A 21514-nucleotide genomic window follows, 5' to 3' on the forward strand; every position below is an offset into this window, starting at 1 on the left:
ACGCAACTAAACGGAACGGAAGGCATTTTAGAGCATCCCGTTCTGTTCAGTTCAGTTTTGCCCCTATTGACAATGAATGGGGACAAAACTGTAGCGTTTTTTTCAGGTATTGAGCCCCTATGACGGATCTCAATACCGGAAAACCAAAACGCTAGTGTGAAAATAGCCTAAGAAACTTTTATGGTGGAAATTTGCAAAATAACAAAGAACATTTTTAAAACAAAATATTTGTGATAAAGAATTAATCTTATGGAATGTTTATAATCTTATATTTATGGTTTAAATAAAGTAATTAAAGGGATGAATTAATATTTGTATGTCTCCTAATACATTTGTGGGCCATAAAATTGTAAGGACATATCCCAGGTGCAAATATTCATGTGCAGAACTCGTTAAATTCTAACGATAATTTGTTTTCCCTTAGTCCTAACAGCAGCACAGATGGGGAGATGGGGTTAACTACCCCCCCCCCCCTCCCTCCTTCCCCCCGTGGACTGGTAGGACCGGCGGAATTTTAATGAGCCCAAGAACCAATAATAAAGCTTTACACCCCTACAAAAGGAGGGGACACCCCCCAGCCCACTGTGTTTATAGCAAGAATAACTTAATAGGGTGGGATATTTGTGTGCTGCTGTTAGGACTAAGAGAAAACAAATTATCGTTAGAAATGAACAATTCCCTTACATCCTACCAGCAGCACAGATGGGGAGATAGCAAGAAGAAACCCCTAGGGAGGGCCTTCATGCCTGGCAGAGCTAAGAATAGCCTGCCCAAAGGCCGAAAACTCCGCTACCCTGGCGTCTAGTCTGTAGTGGGAGATGAAAGTAGATTCAGAGCTCCAGGAGGCAGCTTTACAAATCATGTCCAGAGGAAGGAGACTTCTTTCTGCAAAAGAAGTAGAGATAGCCCTTGTGGAATGGGCCTTCACGAACTCTCGAGGATCCAAAGACTGGGAAACGAAAGATTCCCTGATGGCCTCCTTAATCCAGCGACTAATCAAAGCCTTGGACACCTTGCGGCCTTTAGACTTACCGGCAAACAGGATAAAGAGGTTCTCATCTATCCTAAACTCCCTGGATCTATCCACATAGATCTGGAGACATCTCAAGATATCCAAAGGATGTTTGACAGGGTCCCTGGAGGAGGTAGACGGGGAGAAAAAAAACTGGCAAAGAAATGACCTGGTTAATATTCTGGAATGATGGCACCTTGGGACTGAAATATGGAAGAAACCTCAGGAGAACCCGGTCTTGAAGAAAGATGGTATAGGGTTCTAAGGCCGAGAAAGCTTGAAGCTCAGAGACTCTCTTGGCCAAGGTTACTGCCAGTAAGAAGACCAACTTCAGCGTCACAAACTTCAAGTCTACCTCCTCCAAATGCTCAAAGGGAGGAGATGCTATTCCCCTGAGCACGACTGATAAGTCCCACTGAGGAATGGGCTTCAGTACTATAGGCTTCAATCTTTCGGCTCCTTTAAGGAATCGTTTGATAAGTGGATCCCGAGAATAGGGCCTGTTGAGACAGGCCGAGATGGCAGAAATTTGGACCTTCAAAGTAGATGGAGCAAGGCCTCTGTCAAGGCCGTCCTGCAGGAATTGAAGTATCGCAGAGAGGGGCGGATCTGCAAATGCCACCTGGTTTGAAGCACACCACGACGAGAAGATTCTCATGATCCTGGAGTAGGCTTTATTGGTTGATTCTGCTCTTGAATGCGACAATGTTCTCAGGACCGACTCAGAAAGCCCTTCTATTCTGGGAAGGGACTGATCCACCTCCAGGCTGTCAGGTTGAACCTGTGCAGGTCTGGGCAGAGGTGAGTGTCCCATGACACCAGGGTCTGCTGTGGGGGGAGCCTCCAATCATGTCCCCGACTCATCTGAATGAGCTGGGTAAACCAGGATCTCTTGGGCCAAAACGGTATGATGGCTATCACCGAAGCCTGATCCTGACGGATTTTCATTAATACCCTTGGTATCATGGAAAACGGAGGGAAGATGTAAGCCAGCCTGAACCTCCACGGTATCGACAGAGCATCTATTGCCAGGGGGTTGTGCTCCTTGTAAAGGGAGCAGAACCTCTCCACCTTGGCGTTGAACCTCGTTGCCATGAGATCTACCTCTGGCAAACCCCACCTGAGGACTATCTGCCTGAATATCTCCGGATGTAGGGACCATTCCATCGTCAGCAGACCACGACTCAGGCGATGATCGATTATATTGCAGGAACCCCGGATGTGGGTGGCAGACAGGTGGGAAAGGTTCAACTCTGCCCACCGAAGAATTACCCCGATCTCCGAAAGGAGGGGTAGAGATCTTGTGCCTCCCTGCTTGTTAATGTAGAGAACTGCAGTCATGTTGTCTGACTGTACTTTCACCGCTAAACCCCGGATTCGGGGGGCGAAGTGAAGGAGGGCTAGCCGGATGGCTCCGATCTCGCGGAGATTGGAGGAAAGTAGTCTCTCCTGAGGAGACCAAGTCCCCTGGACTGGGGAATCGTCTAGGTGAGCGCCCCAGCCTACTTGGGACAAGTCCGTTGTCAATATGACCCAGGTTGGCTGGGTTATAGACTTCTCCCCCGGAGGTTCGAGTCTGACAAGACCGGGAGCACAGGGAATTTAGCCCCAAATGGGCTGCCATCCCATTTGGCAAGGACCTCCGATTGTAGGGGTCGGAGGTGCCACAATGCCCAAGGGACTGCATCTGCAGCCGCTGACATGAGCCCCAACATCTTCATGAGAGTCCGAATGGGAACTCGACGAGGGACTGAAAGGAACCTTGCCAGGTCCAGAATCCGAGCTCTTCTTTCTGGAGTCAACTGGAGGGACATCCCATCGGAGTCAACTATGAAGCCTACATAGGTTACCGAAGTCGACGGGCTCACGTTCGACTTCTGCCAGTTGATGATCCATCCTAGGCAGAGTAGAAAGGAGATAGTTATATGAAGATGGTGCTTTTAGGAGCCAATCGTTCAGGTAAGGAATTATGGACAGCCCTTGAAGCCTCAAAGCTGCCACCACCGAAACCACCACCTTGGTGAAGGTGATAGGAGCGGATGAAATCCCGAAGGGTAAGGTGATGAACTGAAGGTGCCTGAGGACCCCCGAGACCTGGACCGCAATCCTGAGATACCTTCGGGAAGCAGGATGGATGGGGATGTGAAGATACGCATACTTGAGGTCCAGGGTAGCCATTACGTCTCCTGGGTCGAATTTCTTCGCTGCGCCCCCCAGTCTCTACACGCTCTGGCTTGTTGGCCAGATCTACCACCACGATCTTGTCTGACCCGTCCCCGAAAATGCTGCTGGGGAAGACTCTTCCCCTTCTTATCAGAGAGGCCCTCCATGATCTTGTCTAACTCTGAGCCGAACAAGCGGTCCGGCTCAAAAGGGAGACTGCACAGGTTGTACTTAGATTCCGTTATCCGCGACCCATGGTTTAAGCCATAAGGGGCTGCAGAGACTAGGGCCATAGACTTGGCTGCCAACTTCAGCTGCAATTGTGCAGTGTCACACAGAAAATCCGTTGCTAAATTGACGGTCTTAAATGCGGCCAGGATGTCGTCCCGAGAAACTCTCTGATCAACGTCCATCTGAATTGGATTTAGAAGGGAACGGAGGAGGGACGAAACTTCAGTGGCCGCGATAGTGGTAAACGCGGAGGCTGCAGCTGCCGAGTAACTTCTTCTTAATGTGCACTCTGCGCTCCTATCAAGGGGGTCTTGCAGACTAGACCCATCGTCTGCTGGGACCAGAGTACGTTTGGACAATTTGGCAATAGCCAGGTCCACCTTGGGAATGGAACCTCACGATTCCACCAAGGAGTTTGCCATGGTCCTGAATTTCTTAGTCAAGACCGGACCCTTCTCAGGCTTCTTCCATTCCATCCACATAACGGAAAGGAGGGTCTCATCCGCCTTAAAGACATGCTGTGCCCGACCGACGGGATCGGAGGACTCCCCAGGGTCGACATCATGGTTCCCCGACCTGATAGACTTTAACAATTTCTGTGTTTTTTCTGGAGGGAAAAAACATGATGTTAACTCCTCTTCATCTGAAGAGGAAGAGAGCACGGAAATTGCAGCGGGTCTCTCGACGGGCGCGGAGGTATCCATTGGAGCCTGAGTAGGAGCATGAAGCCTCTCATCCAGCAGGTTAACCACGCCTTTGATGGATTCGTCCACATATCCCTTGACCCACGCCTTTGATGGATTTGTCCACATATCCCTTGACCCACTGGTACATCTCTTGCATGGTGGGTTCCGTGGCCGACTGGGATCTACGGCAACCCTCGCATCTTGAGAAGGGACAATTGTCGTCCAGAAGCGTGCTGCAGTCAAAGCAGGTCAGGTGTTTCCTCTTTGAGACCGATTTACGGGTCTCCGGGTCCTTAGGTGAAGCCATTGACTGCAAAGAACAAAGAATTAGTAAATTCTGACAAGGTGAAAACATCAAGAAAAAGACGTAGGCAGAGGCCCACCGAAGTAGTGCGGCAGGAAAAAAAACGTAATGGAAACAGTCGAAGTACAGAGTACTAATGGGCTCTGGGAGCTAGCTTACAACAAGCGTGCGCTGCCAGGAGGAAGACTGAGAGCAAAGTGGCTCTTTAAATAGGCGGAGCTCCGCCCCCATGGCCGGAGATCTTGTCCCCAGGAGGATCTAGATCTTGAATATCAATCATTCATGCATATTATTCCAATCATTCATCTATGTTAGTTCCCTTCCCCCCAAAAGCGGCCAGAAATAGCCCAAAATATAGGCAGACGAGAGCAGAACTCCCAGGGCCGAGAAGCCAAGAACCGGAAGTGACGCCGGAGGAAGCCGACGTCACTTCCGGGGATGGCGGCGCCCACCGGAGACCGGAGTGCAGCATGCGAAAGGAATCCGCAGCCTGTAGAAAGGGGAAGGGAGGTAAGCAGAAAAACAAAAGCCCCGTTATTAGTAAAACAAGCGGGGCTAAGTAGAAAAGAACAAAACGAAAAAAAAACTTCCCCCAATGCAGGGGGAACCGCCAGTCCACCTGTCCGGAGGACAGAAAAGAACACAGTGGGTTGGGGGGTGTCCCCTCCTTTTGTAGGGGTGTAAAGCTTTATTATTGGTTCTTGGGCTCATTAAAATTCCGCCGATCCTACCAGTCCACGGGGGGTAGTTAACCCCATCTCCCCATCTGTGCTGCTGGTAGGACGTAAGGGAATGAAAGGATGCCAAGGGGTAATAAAAGGGATCCAACAAACTCTGTCCACATCAGAATGTAGGACTTTTCAATGGAAAATGTTACAAATATTAATTTTAAAAATCTACAAGTGGAAATATTTTGTAGAGTCCTTATCAGCAAATGGGGTCCAATTGTAGAGAAGAATCAGAAAGGAATCATGTGTTCAGATGGAAAAAAATTACGATTATTCGATATAATGAATATATAGCACTATATTCTGAATATTCGCGAATTCTCGAAGTGGGGATATTCGCAATAAAAATTTGCTATTCGAATATTCATGCTCAACACTATCTAACACATGCAAAGAATTTATATCTGACATTATCCATTAACATTAGAAATGGACTGAGTGCTTCCGTGGTGTTTCTGTCCATGCCTCCACACCGCAGAAAAATAGAACATGTTCTATTTTTTTGCGGTGCGGACGGATCACGGACCCATTCAAGTTGAATGGGTCTCGATCCGTCCCGGCCGCCGCACAGATGTTCCCGTGCATTGGGAACTGCAAATTGCGGTCCCCAATGCACAGAACGGCCGCACAACGGCCGTGTGCATGAGGCCTTAGGAAGATATACTGGTGGTCTATGAATCGGAAAAGGTAAAGCAGTTATGAGGACATGTGAAAGAGGCTATGGTTTCCTAACTGATGATCTCCCATCCTCGTGTAGGCACCTGGCATACTCGGATAAACCATATTTATTACAATGGCATGACATATGCCCATTAATGCCTAGCTTGAAATAAAATAAAAAGCCAACATACAAATCGTTACTGAAAAGCTAGAAAAGGAACATATTGGAGATAAAGTATGGAAGAAACTTCCTTCTGACTTGCCATATATCTTGGTGCATGGACAAAATTAAGAAAAGTTCGACAATTATTCAACAGTACACAACTTCTACAAATACTGAGCTTGCTTTTGCAGTGCAACAGAGGTAGCCATTGATCATGTTATAGTCAAACTCCAATCAGGCATTAAAAAGTATTATGTTATGTAATATACTGCACTAAGCATGTTGCTGATATTTAAAGCTGAATAGTTAAAGGGAACCTGTCACCTGTGTCTGAGCTGCAGGCAGCATGGTATAGAACAGAACCTCTAGCACTCCAGCTGTGCTGCAGCTACGACTCCTAGCATGCTACATTCATTTCTAGGAGTTCTGAGAACAGCCAAGCAAGGTGGTATCTTGGGAGTCATAGGGCCAGATTTATCATTAGCTCAGGTCAGAATAATGGAGTGAAAAAGTCCCAAAAAAAGTCCCAAACGCTAAAACTGCGCACAAATTTGCGACTTTTTTCTGCTCTGCACTATGCTCGCCAGTTTTCTGAAAGTGGGCATGTTTTCTTATGTAAATGAATCTCTAGACAGATTTACTATTGAGACTATTTAAAAAGTCACAAAAAAGTTGCAAAAAAGTTGCAATTTCACTCCAGTGAGGACCATGCTTATCTTATGAGACTTTTTAATAGAACATGCGACTTTTTCATAAAAACGTGAGACTTTTGTAAAGCTGCTTACTGACGGATAAACTGCTACCGTCAAACCACATTTATTACAGTCTTAAAGGGCAGATCATAAATCTGACTTGGCTAAAACTGACTTTAGCCATATGTGAAAGTGGAGTGAGCTGTCATAGTAATGATAAATCTGGCCCATAGTTTTTACCACAGCTGAAGTGCTGTAAGTTAGCCATCTCAGGTATAGAACAAGGGGAGCTGAGTAGATTAATATATAGTTTTGTCCAAAAAGATTCTGTATAAACTCATGTTTTATAGATTTAAATCTCTGCTCATTATGGGCTTAGCAGTCTAGTGCTAAAGTCATATCAGTAATAATCACTGATTAGGGCCAGCCACAGGACTCCTAAGCCCAAAATGACCAGAGGTTTAAAATTAACCAAGTTAGGCCTCATGCACACGACAGTATTTTTTCACGATCCGCAAAACGGGGTTCCGTTGTTCCGTGTCCGTTTTTTTTTCCCGTGCGTCTTCCTTGATTTTTGGAGGATCACCAGACAAGAAAAGTGAAAAAAAATCTAAGTCAAGTTTGCCTTGAAAATGATAGGAAAAAAACGGACACGGATCACGGACGCGGATGACAATCTTATGTGCCTCCGTGTTTTTTCACGGACCCATTGACTTGAATGGGTCTGCGAACCGTTGTCCGTCAAAAAAATAGGACAGGTCATATTTTTTTGACGGACTGGAAACACGGATCATGGACAAGGATGACAAACGGTGCATTTTCCGAGTTTTCCATGGACCCATTGAAAGTCAATGGGTCCGCAGAAAATCACGGAAAACGGAACAACGGACACGGATGCACACAACGGTCGTGTGCATGAGGCCTTATAAGCTTTTGCCAAAAAAGTCCATCAGCTGAGCTCCTCCTGCTCTATAGTGTTGAGCAGCATAGGCAATATTTGTTTTCGCGATATTTCACAAATTTTTCACATAGTATTCACAAAAAAATTAGCAAATTCTAGAATTCGTGATCTCCAGTCATTATTTTCGCGATTGCGCAAATCGGCACTAATGATGCGCATATTTTTTGCGCAATACATGCAACTTTACATTTTATCAGGTCTGAGTAGATATTACTGATTGGTGCACTAAGTATTGTTGTGACAGCACTATGTCTGTAGCATGTATGGACAGCAGAGAAACAGTAATTCCTATCACACTACCTAACACCCTGCACTGGAACCTATCAGCTACACTATATAACTATCTAACCTACACTGACTATCTCCCACTAACTACTGTATCTGTATTATATACAGTACAGACCAAAAGTTTGGACACACCTTCTCATTCAAAGAGTTACTTTATTTTCATGACTATGAAGGCATCAAAACTATGAATTAACACATGTGGAATTATATACATAACAAATAAGTGTGAAACAACTGAAAATATGTCATATTCTTGATTCTTCAAAGTAGCCACCTTTTGCTTTGATTACTGCTTTGCACACTCTTGGCATTCTCTTGATGAGCTTCAAGAGGTAGTCACCTGAAATGGTCTTCCAACAGTCTTGAAGGAGTTCCCAGAGATGTTTAGCACTTGTTGGCCCTTTTGCCTTCACTCTGCGGTCCAGCTCACCCCAAACCATCTCGATTGGGTTCAGGTCCGGTGACTGTGGAGGCCAGGTCATCTGGCGCAGCACCCCATCACTCTCCTTCATGGTCAAATAGCCCTTACTTTCAAAGTTTTCCCAATTTTTAGGCTGACTGACTGACCTTCATTTCTTAAAGTAATGATGGCCACTCGTTTTTCTTTACTTAGCTGCTTTTTTCTTGCCATAATACAAATTCTAACAGTCTATTCAGTAGGACTATCAGCTGTGTATCCACCTGACTTCTCCTCAACGCAACTGATGGTCCCAACCACATTTATAAGGCAAGAAATCCCACTTATTAAACCTGACACGGCACACCTGTGAAGTGAAAACCATTTCAGGGGACTACCTCTTGAAGCTCATCAAGAGAATGCCAAGAGTGTGCAAAGCAGTAATCAAAGCAAAAGGTGTCTACTTTGAAGAACCTAGAATATGACATATTTTCAGTTGTTTCACACTTTTTTGTTATGTATATAATTCCACATGTGTTAATTCATAGTTTTGATGCCTTCAGTGTGAATCTACAATTTTCATAGTCATGAAAATAAAGAAAACTCTTTGAATGAGAAGGTGTGTCCAAACTTTTGGTCTGTACTGTATATCAGCTATCCAACTATCTTATAAGCTTATCATTTGACTCAATGGAAAAAAGCACATCTGTAATATTGAAAAGAGTGGATGGAGGACATTTTTGTCTTCCACTTCTCAATAGAAATGTCATAGACAAAAGATGTCACCGCAAGTTCTATGAGAAGGTCTGGCAGACGTTCTTTTCTACCTCTTGTATGACGTTCTTTGTTTTGGTTTCACTTTGTCATCTCCTTTCCTTCTGCCAGGTGTCACTTATTTAGACTAATCGTCTTCCTTTATATTCCCTCCCATACTGCCACACTTTGCGGTTTATACTACTTCCTGGATGAAGTGTTCACTGCTGGAGGCTGCTGCTGCTGTTTGCTCAGATAAGTCTTTTCCTTTATTGTGTTTCCTTGCTGGCTTGATTCTAGGTGACCCTGACTCCGTCGGTACTAAGTGCAGGGAGCCGGTGGTCGTGTCCCCTCACTATTATAGGGTTTTCAGGTGTCACACAGTCTTAGGTAAGTGGGCATGCAATCGTCTACCATTGAGACCCTTGCATGTGCATAGCAGTCAGGGAGAGCTCTTGGGGTTTTAAAGGGCTCACCTATATGCTCCTTAGTTTCGGATCAAGCCAGTCGGTCGTTTATTTATAAGTTCCAGCTATCTGCATCTTCATCCGTGACAGCAGAGCAGAGAAATGAGTGGTCAGGCAAATCCGAGAGCTTGGACTGGGCACTCATGCATATGAAAGACCTGATGAAAGGAATGCTCATAGAAAACCTTTAGGAAGAGAACTCTGATATATAGCAGGGCAGGCAAACGCGTAGTCTGATGATACATAGATTAGCTGGTGGTAGAGTGGTCTAGTGTTATAACCTAGATATAAAAAGTGGCATAAAGGAAAGCTGGCCAGTGATTGTCTGCCACATAGGAGAGTTAAAGGAGAAATAGTATGCCGCACAAAATATTAGGTGACGTAGTTGTGTGGCTCATGGAAGAGCTGGCTATTGTCTAGAACCGGGGTATTCAAAACTGGTGGATCGTGGTAGCCAGCTATCCAGACCCCTGCTCTCCTCGGGACACAGATACAGTTAAATTCACTGGTGAAGCAGGGAGCCATTGGCTTCCCGCTTCACTGTTTACCTGCCACCAGTTATTCCGCTCTAGCAGGCACGATGCGATGTCATTGTGCCTACTGCACTGTGCCACAGGCAACAAAGCACAGAGTGAAGGTCTGCTCCGCAGTGTGCTGTCTGTGGATCAGTGTGGCAGGCATGATTATATCATCACATCACACCTGCCAGAGCTGAATCACTGATGGACTCAGTGAACTGATGATGTGGAAGGTGAGTATTTAAAGGAAACCTATCACCATGCAAATGCAGTATAATCTGACGGCAGTATATTATAGAGAAGGAGGAGCTGAGCAGATTGATATATTTTTATGGGAAACAATTCAGTAAAACTTGTAATTTATACATTTATATTCCTTCTCATTCTGGACCTTGAAGTCAAAGAGGTGGTCCTATCAGTGACTGACCACCTTCCCTCTATGACTGTGCATACAGAGAGAGCTGGCAATAGCATGCTGCCTGCAGATTACACTGCATTTTCATGATGGCAGGTTCCCTTTAAAGTGGAGGCAACGTGGGGCATCATTATATGGGGGTCACAAGGGGATCATACTGCAACATTAAGGAAAGCATCATACTGTGAGGGAGATACTAAGGGGGCATAATTTTTGAGTGGAAGCACTGGGGAGGACATCATTTTGTGAGAGGGGACACTGGGGGATGATCATATTGTGAGAAGAGGCACTAAAGGGACATCATACTGTCAGGGGAGGCACTAAAGGGACATCATACTGTCAGGGGAGGCACTGAGGGGGCAACATACTGTGAGAGAAAGCACTAAAGGGACATTGTACTGTCAGGGGAGGCACTGAGGGGGCAACATACTGTGAGAGGAAGCACTAAAGGGACATCGTACTGTCAGGGGAGGCACTGAAGGGACATCATACTGTCAGGGGAGGCACTGAGGGGGCAACATACTGTGAGAGAAAGCACTAAAGGGACATTGTACTGTCAGGGGAGGCACTGAGGGGGCAACATAATGTGAGAGGAAGCACTAAAGGGACATCGTACTGTCAGAGGAGGCACTAAGGGGCAACATGCTGTGAGAGGAAGCACTAAAGGGTCATCGTACTGTCAGGGCAGGCACTGAGGGGGCTACATGCTGTGAGAGGAAGCACTAAAGGGACATCGTACTGTCAGGGGAGGCACTGAGGGCAACATGCTGTGAGAGGAAGCACTAAAGGGACATCGTACTGTCAGGGGAGGCACTAAGGGGGCAACATGCTGTGAGAGGAAGCACTAAAGGGACATTGTACTGTCAGGGCAGGCACTGAGGGGGCTACATGCTGTGAGAGGAAGCACTAAAGGGACATCATACTGTCAGGGGAGGCACTGAGGGCAACATGCTGTGAGAGGAAGCACTAAAGGGACATCGTACTGTCAGGGGAGGCACTGAGGGGGCTACATGCTGTGAGAGGAAGCAGTAAAGGGACATCGTACTGTCAGGGGAGGCACTGAGGGCAACATGATGTGAGAGGAGGCACTAAAGGGACATCGTACTGTCAGGGGAGGCACTAAGGGGGCAACATGCTGTGAGAGGAAGCACTAAAGGGACATCGTACTGTCAGAGGAGGCATTAAGAGGGAATTGTACTGTGAGAGGAAGCACTAAAGGGACATAGTACTGTCAGGGGAAGCACTTAGGGGGCAACATAATGTGAGAGGAAGCACTAAAGGGACATTGTACTGTCAGGGGAGGCACTAAGGTGGCATTATACTGTGAGGGGAGGCACTAAAGGGACATCCTACTGTGAGGGGAGGCACTAAGGGGCATCATACTGTGAGGAGAGGCACTAAGGGGGCATTATACTGTGAGGGGAGGCACTAAGGGTGCATAATTTTTTGAGTGGAGGCACTGGGGGTCATCATATTTTGAGAGAAGGCACTAAAGAGACATCATACTGTGAGGGGAGACACTGAGGGGCATCATATTGTGAGAGGAGGCACTAAGGAGGCAACATGTTGTGGGAAAAGTCACTAAGAGGCATCATACTGTGAGGAAAGGCACCAAGGTGGGCATCATACTGTGAGGTGAGGCTCTAAAGCAGGGGTGCACAACCTGCGGCCCGCGGGCCGCATGCGGCCCCCAGAGCCATGGTTTGCGGCCCCCGCCCTGCTGGGCAGAAACACAGCTGAACCTGCAATCAGCTGTGTTTCTGCACAGAGCGCCGCACAGCAGATGGATCACAGGTTTTGCTTGTGCACTGTATCAGGAGCAGAAAGGGTCCCCGGCTATTAGTGAGAGCGGGGAAGCCGAGGAGAAGACAGAAGCGCTTTATTAGCGATTCTGCCTTCTCCTCTATGAGCGCTCTGCAGTGTAGACCCAGCGATCACGTGATCGCTGGGTGTCTCGGGAACAGAGGAGTGCTGCCCTGGTACAAAGCCTCCGCAGCAGGCTGGTTTCCCTGTAACTGGGGCTCCTTTGGATGCTCCAGTTACAGTGGAAAAAGTACAAAAAAAAATTCACTTATTGTCTCCCAAAGGTCTTTTAGTGACCTCTTGGCGACAAATTATGTGGTAAAAATATATTTTAAAAAAAGTAAAAAAATGATAAAAAAAAATTTGAAAACTAAATAAAAAAAAAAAAAAAAAAAAAAAGGAAAAAGTGCTTAATAAAAGAGTGTTCACTGTCCCACCACAGTCTTTTTATGAAAAAGTGCAAAATTTTAATAAGTGACAGTGTCCCCCAAGGTCTTTTTATGACCTCTTGGGGGACATATTATGTAGCAGAAATAAAAAAATAAAAATTCATACATAAAAGAAAAGACACCCACACCAATCAAAACCGTCACCATTACCGCCCCATTCACGTGAAACTTTTCATATTATATAGCAAAATACACAAAATAGAGAACTAATTATAATAATTAATTTGGCGTCAGTTTGCATATTTAAAGAATAAGGATAGTTTGAAAAAATATATACTTTTAAAAAACGTTTTGTACAGTTTCCCCCAAATAAAAATTGTTGCAAAAATTATCTTGGTAGTCCAACAAATAAGATAGTTACAACCATTTGAACCACCACGCGCGCTAAATCACAAAAAAAGTGTCTGGTCATTAAGGCCTTTTCGGGCCTGGTCATTCAAGCGTTAACCAATAGGCGCCTTCCCCACTAGCAAGGTAATGTGCTTACTGGTTACTGCAGGACGCCTATAACTGGATTGGCAGGAGATGTGATAACCAGTGAGCTCCGTCCTCTGCAGTGAAGGAAACCGCTGATTTATAAATAGGAGGCAGGATGGAAGGAAATGTCGCCACTTTTCTGGTAAAAATGATTTTTAACAAGTTCCTGCAGCATGGCCTCTGAAATAGAAAATTCATAATTACTTGCTCCACTCCGCTCTGGTCCTCTGCGCTGCCTCCGCTGCCTCCATCTTCCGGTTCCTGCTCTGTTTACACCTGACAGTGCATGGCCATGGTCACTTGCACGGCTCCAGTCAATGACTGGCTTCAGCAGTGACACGCTACTTGTGGCCACATCACCGCCTAAGCCAGTCATTGTCTGGAGTGGTGTATGACCATGTCCATGCACTGCCAGGTGTAAACAGCGGAGGCAGTTCGGAGAGGCGGGGAGCAGGTAAGTATGATGCTGGGTTCACACCTGAGTGTACCAAAGGAGCGCTCTGTATGCGCAATTTTATCGTTCGTTTACAGACGCGGCTCCGGCAACAAGCAACGCCCATTGTCGCGCGTTCCCGGAAGTCTATGTACGGGAACGAGTGACCATACGCCCCAAAGAAGTGTCTGTACTTCTTGGGGCGTAGGGCGTTTTGCAGCGCGTTCGTACGCGCTGTAAAACGCTCAGATGAGAACCATGCCCATAGGGGATCATTGGTTCTTGCCTGTTGAGCGTTTTACAGCGCGTAGGAACGCGCTGTAAAACGCTCAGGTGTGAACCCAGCCTAACTCTTCGGTTTCAGGGGCTATGCTGCAGCACGATATTTGGGACAATTACTGGGAACAAGTGTTCATAGGAGCGCTCATATCTTATATCTGGCCGGTATAATCGTGCAGCTGATCAGTTGATAAACAAGGAATCGCTCATTTGTCGGCTGATTTGCATATTTTATCAGGATGAAAGATGTCCGATTATCTGCAGCACGACTGTGGCAGTGATCACTCCTCCCCAGTCACTTTGCACTGGCTTGTGTAATAGGCAGATGAGCGCCGATCAACATTTTTTTAATTTGCGGCCCCTTGAAATAGAGCGATGTGACAATGCGGCCCACAGACCAAAAAAGGTTGTGCACCCCTGCTCTAAAGGGACATCATACTGTGAGAGGAAGCACTAAAGGGGCATCATCCTGGAGGTAATAAGGGGGCATCTTATTGCTAGAGGAGACACTAAGGGGTCATCATATTGTGAGAGAAGGCATAAATTCGGGCCTCATACTGTGAGGGGTGATACTAAGGGGGCATCATACTGTGAAGGGAGGTACTAAGGAGGCATGATACTCTGTGGGTGACACTAAAGGGGCGTCATACTGTCTGAGGGGCATTAAGAGACATCACTAATATGCGGAGGCACTAAGGGTACATTCTTAGGGCTCATGCACACGACAGTATTTTGCGTTCAGTATACTGGCCGTTTTTTTATTTCGGTATGTGGTACATATACTGAACCATTCATTTCAATGGTTCAGCAAAAAAAACTTAAGTGTCTCCGTGTGCATTCCGTTTCAGTATTTCCGTACTGTGAAAAGATAGAACATGTCCTATTCTTGTCCGCAAATCACGGTGCTTGGCTCCATTCAAGTCAATGGGTCCGCAAAAAAACTGAACACATACGGAAATGCATCTGTATGTCTTCCGTATCCGTTCCGTTTTTGCAGAACCATCTATTGAAAATGTTATGCCCAGCCCAATTTTTTCTATGTAATTACTGCATAATGTATATGGCATATGGAAAAACGGAATGGAAAAACGGAAAGGAAACAAAAACACAACGGAAACAAAAAACGGAACAACGGATCCATAAAAAACGGACCGCAAAACACTGAAAAAGCCATACGGTCGTGTGCATGAGCCCTTACTGTGTAAAAAAACAACTTGCTTAGGCTACTTTCACACTAGCATTTCTATTTTCCGGTACTGAGATCAGTCATATGGTCTCAATACCGTAAAAAAAGCTTCAGTTTTGTCTCCATTCATTGTCAATGGGGACAAAACGTAACTGAACTGAATAGAATGCTCCAAAATGCATTCCATTTCGTTCTCATACTGGAGAGCAAACAGCAGAATGCTGCGGTTTGCTTTCCGTCCTGAGATGCGCAGCAAGACGGATGACCCACAATGCAAGTCAATGGGGACGGATCCGTTTTCTCTGACACAATCTGGCACAATAGAAACAGATTCGTCCCCCTTTGACTTTCAGTGGAGTTCATGACGGATCCGTCTTGGCTATTTTAAAGTTAATACAACAGGATCCGTTCATAACGGATGCAGATGGTTGTATTATCAGTAACGGAGGCATTTTTGCTGAGTCCTGTTGGATCCAACAAAAACGCTAGTGTGAAAGTAGCTACATGCCACTGTTGTTCCTGACCTTCACCTAGCAGCAGACCAAGGTATGAGGACCTTTACAAAAAGTACCTGAGTACCCCTGATCTAAAACAACCACTGACCATTTGTTGGATCCAACAGAACATTTTGCCATAAGAACTGATAGATTTTAAAAAAGATACATTGACAGGGGCTACAGCTAATCAGGGCCGTCTTTATTATTGATTGGACCCTGGGCAAGAATTTACTTGGGCCCCCTGAATCCCACCTTCCCACACCCTAGCATGCAATCACACCCTCCACCCCAACACACACACACACAAAAATCCACACACCTTGTAGAGTAGTAAACTTTAATAATGATGAGTGGCCATTAGAGTGTCACAACCAGACATCTGAGAAGCTCTGACAGGAGCTGTCCAGATCCTCCTCCTTGAGTTTCTTTGTTTTGGTTTCTGTTCCTCACCTCGTTAGTCTATCTCAGCTGTCATGCAGTCGGACTGATTACTTCCCTTTAAATTCCTACCCATAAGGCAGTAGTGTGCGGCTGACACAACTTCCTGGAGTGTGTGTGCATGCTGTCCCAGTTCCCAGTTCCCTGTCCACAGTCGTCTGCAAGATAAGTTCTGTTTATGTATTTATGATTTTCTGTTTTCTGGATCCAGGTGACCCTGACTCCCTCCGTGTCTGTGTAGGGAGCCGGTGGTCGTGTCCCCTCACTATTGTAGGGCCTTCAGGTCTAAGATAGCCGAGGTACGTGGATATGCGCCCATCCACCTTTGGGGTGGTCGCATAGGCTGAGCAATAAGGGAGAGCGGCAGGTCGATTGCAGGGGTCTCCCTTTTGTTCCTTAGTTGTGGGTCCTGTGAGTCATTGTTTGTATTGTATTATCTTGTTTCCTGTACACCATCCGTGACATAGAGGTGTTCCTTGGCATTAATGTAAATACTGCCTTTTTTTCTGAATAGGTGAATAGGCAGTGTTTACATTAAATAACTTGCAGAGACATGCTATAGACACCAGAACTACTACGTTTAGCTGTTGTGGTTCTGGTGTCTATAGTGTCCCTTAATATAGAGGGGAAAAAAAGAATCAGCACAAAAGTATCAAAGTAAATGGTTGTATCATTATTCAAAAAATTAAAAAAGCACAACTTCTGACATAGATATATAGTATTTTGCAGATTACTTTTTTTTTTTTTTTTTACAATGTGCAGATAGTACTGTACTACTAACCCATCCATCCACCCCTACATACAGGGTAATACAGCGCCACATACCTCTTACATCCAGTGACGCCTCTTTGATGTAGATGTTCTCTTTCCTCAGACCTTCAGACCAGACCACCATTTTTTAGCCATACAGGGAGTGCAGAATTATTAGGCAAGTTGTATTTTTGAGGATTCATTTTATTATTGAACAACAACCATGTTCTCAATGAACCCAAAAAACTCATTAATATCAAAGCTGAATATTTTTGGAAGTAGTTTTTAGTTTGTTTTTAGTTTTAGCTATTTTAGGGGGATATCTGTGTGTGCATGTGACTATTACTGTGCATAATTATTAGGCAACTTAACAAAAAACAAATATATACCCATTTCAATTATTTATTTTTACCAGTGAAACCAATATAACATCTCAACATTCACAAAAACAAATCAGTGACCAATATAGCCACCTTTCTTTGCAAGGACACTCAAAAGCCTGCCATCCATGGATTCTGTCAGTGTTTTGATCTGTTCACCATCAACATTGCGTGCAGCAGCAACCACAGCCTCCCAGACACTGTTCAGAGAGGTGTACTGTTTTCCCTCCTTGTAAATCTCACATTTGATGATGGACCACAGGTTCTCAATGGGGTTCAGATCAGGTGAACAAGGAGGCCATGTCATTAGATTTTCTTCTTTTATACCCTTTCTTGCCAGCCACGCTGTGGAGTACTTGGACGCGTGTGTTGGAGCATTATCCTGCATGAAAATCATGTTTTTGTTGAAGGATGCAGACTTCTTCCTGTACCACTGCTTGAAGAAGGTGTCTTCCAGAAACTGGCAGTAGGACTGGGAGTTGAGCTTGACTCCATCCTCAACCCGAAAAGGCCCCACAAGCTCATCTTTGATGATACCAGCCCAAACCAGTACTCCCCCTCCACCTTGCTGGCGTCTGAGTCGGACTGGAGCTCTCTGCCCTTTACCAATCCAGCCACGGGCATATCCATCTGGCCCATCAAGACTCACTCTCATTTCATCAGTCCATAAAACCTTAGAAAAATCAGTCTTGAGATATTTCTTGGCCCAGTCTTGACGTTTCAGCTTGTGTGTCTTGTTCCGTGGTGGTCGTCTTTCAGCCTTTCTTACCTTGGCCATGTCTCTGAGTATTGCACACCTTGTGCTTTTGGGCACTCCAGTGATGTTGCAGCTCTGAAATATGGCCAAACTAGTGGCAAGTGGCATCTTGGCAGCTGCACGCTTGACTTTTCTCAGTTCATGGGCAGTTATTTTGCGCCTTGGTTTTTCCACACGCTTCTTGCGACCCTGTTGACTATTTTGAATGAAACGCTTGATTGTTCGATGATCACGCTTCAGAAGCTTTGCAATTTTAAGAGTGCTGCATCCCTCTGCAAGATATCTCACTATTTTTGACTTTTCTGAGCCTGTCAAGTCCTTCTTTTGACCCATTTTGCCAAAGGAAAGGAAGTTGCCTAATAATTATGCACACCTAATATAGGGTGTTGATGTCATTAGACCACACCCCTTCTCATTACAGAGATGCACATCACCTAATATGCTTAATTGGTAGTAGGCTTTCGAGCCTATACAGCTTGGAGTAAGACAACATGCATAAAGAGGATGATGTGGTCAAAATACTAATTTGCCTAATAATTCTGCACGCAGTGTAGTACCCCATAGTACCTACCATAATGTGCCCCAGTATAAAATGCCCCTATACAGAGCCCCCCATATAAAATACCCCTTCTTTGTGGCCTCAGCAGAAGCCCCCATAGTGTTCCTCTCCCCCCTTCCCCCATAAAAATACCCCTTCTTTGTGGCCTCAGTAGATGCCCCCATAGTGCCCCTGATAATGTGCCAGTAAGAAGCGCCCCCTAGATGCCCCCATAGTGCCCCCAATAATGTGCCAGTAAGAAGCACCCCCTAGATGCCCCCATAGTGCCACCTACTAATGTCCCAGTAAAAAGTGCCACCAATAATGTGCCAGTAAGAGGTGCGCCCATAGATGCCCCCACAGTGCCCCCCAATTATGTGCCAGCAAGATGTGCCCCCATAGATGCCCCCCTATAATGTCCCAGTAACAAGTGCCCCCATAGATACCCCCCAATCATGTGCCAGTAACAAGTACCACCATAGATGCCCTCCAATCATGTGCCAGTAACAAGTGCCCCCATAGATGCCCCCCAATCATGTGCCAGTAACAGGTGCCCCCATAGATGCCCCCCAATCATGTGCCAATAACAAGTGCCCCCATAGATGCCCCCCAATCATGTGCCAGTAGTAGTACCGTATAAAAAATAAATAAACACATGCTTACCTCCATCAGGCTGGCAGCGATGTGATGCAGCCCTCTTTCGGCCTGTGTCCCACACTGTATGGGTCAGGCGGCGCGATGACGTCATTGAGCCGCCTGCACCGGCCTCTGATAGGCTGCAGGCTTAGTGCCTGCAGCCTATCAGAGGAACAGGGAAGGGAGACGCCTTTCCCTCCCCTGCAGCACTTCCATCTGTATCGCTGTCCTGAGGACGGCGATAAAGATGACTATGGAGATGAGCGCTTCCACAATGGAGGCGCTCATCTTCCTGTGCCCTGCCGCTGCCCCCCACGTCATCAGTGGCCAGTGGGGCTCAAGAGGCAGCTTCCCCTTTTGCCCCACGTTAAAGACGGCCCTGCAGCTAATATCTACCACAATTGCATGTATTTTTACCATACACTTAGGTGACAAAATCAGATTAGATCTGATTAACTATACCCCAAGAATACATGGACATTTTAACCAACCAACGTCTCCCTGGATGCTTGTTGCTGTAGTCTTATCTGATTGTCCTTTTCTAACGATAAAGCTGTTGGCTGACATCTCTTCCTTCTGACCCTTCCTATTGAGTATGCATGTGTGTTCATTAGGCAGAGAGGAAAAAGTCACTGCCTGACACCTTTGGCATCGCTTATCTCCCTTGAAAACAAATTAATCTGGCATGTTGAAATCCAAGGCCATAAGTATAAGTCATAGGGTAAAATAGTTTAAAAAATTTAAAAAATAAAGATGGGGCCTCCACCACCTAGTGTAAGAAAATGAAAGCAGCAGCATACGTAGCAATAATTAAAGCTATATGTATAATAGCACAATATATCAGAAAACTGACACTAGAGGAATGAGCCACTATATTGTTATTCCTGCACCTGATAGGATACCCGAACCTCTGGGCCCCATAGCAAGTTCTATGGCTATAGTTATGCCCATGCAATCAACCAATCCTTTTCTCCCAATATCTGCTTTTGGGTGAGAGTCAGGTAACCCCAAAAAATATTAGATGGTTAGAGGATCCCACCAAAGTCAGGTTTAGACAACATTCATCTCATGTGTAAATCCACCTTAAAATTTTGGTATGTCTAGTAATAGGCATGTTTCATAAAATAATCATAAAACAAGCTGAGATAGTTGCAGTTTTTACAAAGTTTGCACGTATTACTTTCACCACTTCTATCATTGAATTATTTTCCTCTGTACTCAAAAGATATTAATGAAAAAGCAGCCAGTCGATCATTTGAAATAATTCAGGAATGAAATGTACTGCAAAAGAACAGACTGTAAAAGCGCACAAAGAAATCAGAAGACACAGCTGTAATTGGAAGCTATCAATTTTCTACGCACCTCTTCAGGTTTACTGACAATGCAGGTTGGTTATTATTGGTTACTAATAGTGTTGAGCGAACCCGAACTATAAAGTTTGGGTCCGTACCGAACTTTGTGAGTTCGGGTGCCCAGACCCGAACCCGAACTTTGCCGGAAAAGTTCGGGTTCGAGTTCAGTGTTCTGCCATTTAATAAAGCTTTTAAAAGGCTGCAGGGCAGCCAATCATCAAGCTTCTTAAGCTGTGGGCACTTAGAAGCCATCACAGCCATGCCTAGTAATGGCATGGCTATGATTGGCCGATGCATCATGTGACCCAGCCTCTTTACAAGCTGGATCATGTGTAGCACCGCCCATCAGCTCTGAGTAGTGCAGAGACAGGAAGCAGGCAGCTGAATCTGGCTATTTGTTTTGTGGGCGACCTATATGGATTTTTGGGGGGTGCAATGCAACATTTTTGTACCCCTGACACAAAAATATAATAGTTAATCCGTCTGTTAGTTCAATGGGTGACATATTCCCATTTTTGGTGTTAGATACACATGCACTTTATACGTGACAGGGAAATTAATATAGTTAATCTGACTGTTAGTTTGCCCAGTGACATAGACTGGTACCCATTTTTGGTGTGAGACACACGTGCACTGCATATGTGACAGGGAAATTAATATAGTTAATCCGTCTGTTAGTTCGGTGGGTGACATATACCTATTTTTGGTGTGAGGTACACCTGCACTGCATATGTGACAGGAAAATGAATATAGGAAATAAATGGATAATGTGGACTGGCACTCTATATGTGTGGATACAGATTAAAAATATACAATATATAAAGTGATCACACTAAATTTATTATCCAGAAGAATATAATGATAAAACTAAATATAAAATCACAAAAAACATATGTACAGTCAGGTCCATAAATATTGGGACATTGACACAATTCTAACATTTTTGGTTCTATACACCACCACAATGGATTTGAAATGAAACGAACAAGATGTGCTTTAACTGCAGACTGTCAGCTTTAATTTGAGGTTATTTACATCCAAATCAGGTGAACGGTGTAGGAATTACAACAGTTTGCATATGTGCCTCCCACTTGTTAAGGA

General features: G+C 45.2%; 1 protein-coding gene across 1 annotated transcript in view; it reads right to left on the reverse strand.

Annotated features, from left to right (window-relative positions):
* Positions 1–21514, reverse strand: part of WDR49 (WD repeat domain 49) — a 190659-nt gene that overhangs the window by 102011 nt on the left and 67134 nt on the right. The gene's annotated exons all lie outside the window — the stretch shown is intronic.

The sequence above is a fragment of the Bufo bufo genome, chromosome 4, assembly GCF_905171765.1.
Source record: "Bufo bufo chromosome 4, aBufBuf1.1, whole genome shotgun sequence".
NCBI classification, from domain to species: domain Eukaryota; kingdom Metazoa; phylum Chordata; class Amphibia; order Anura; family Bufonidae; genus Bufo; species Bufo bufo.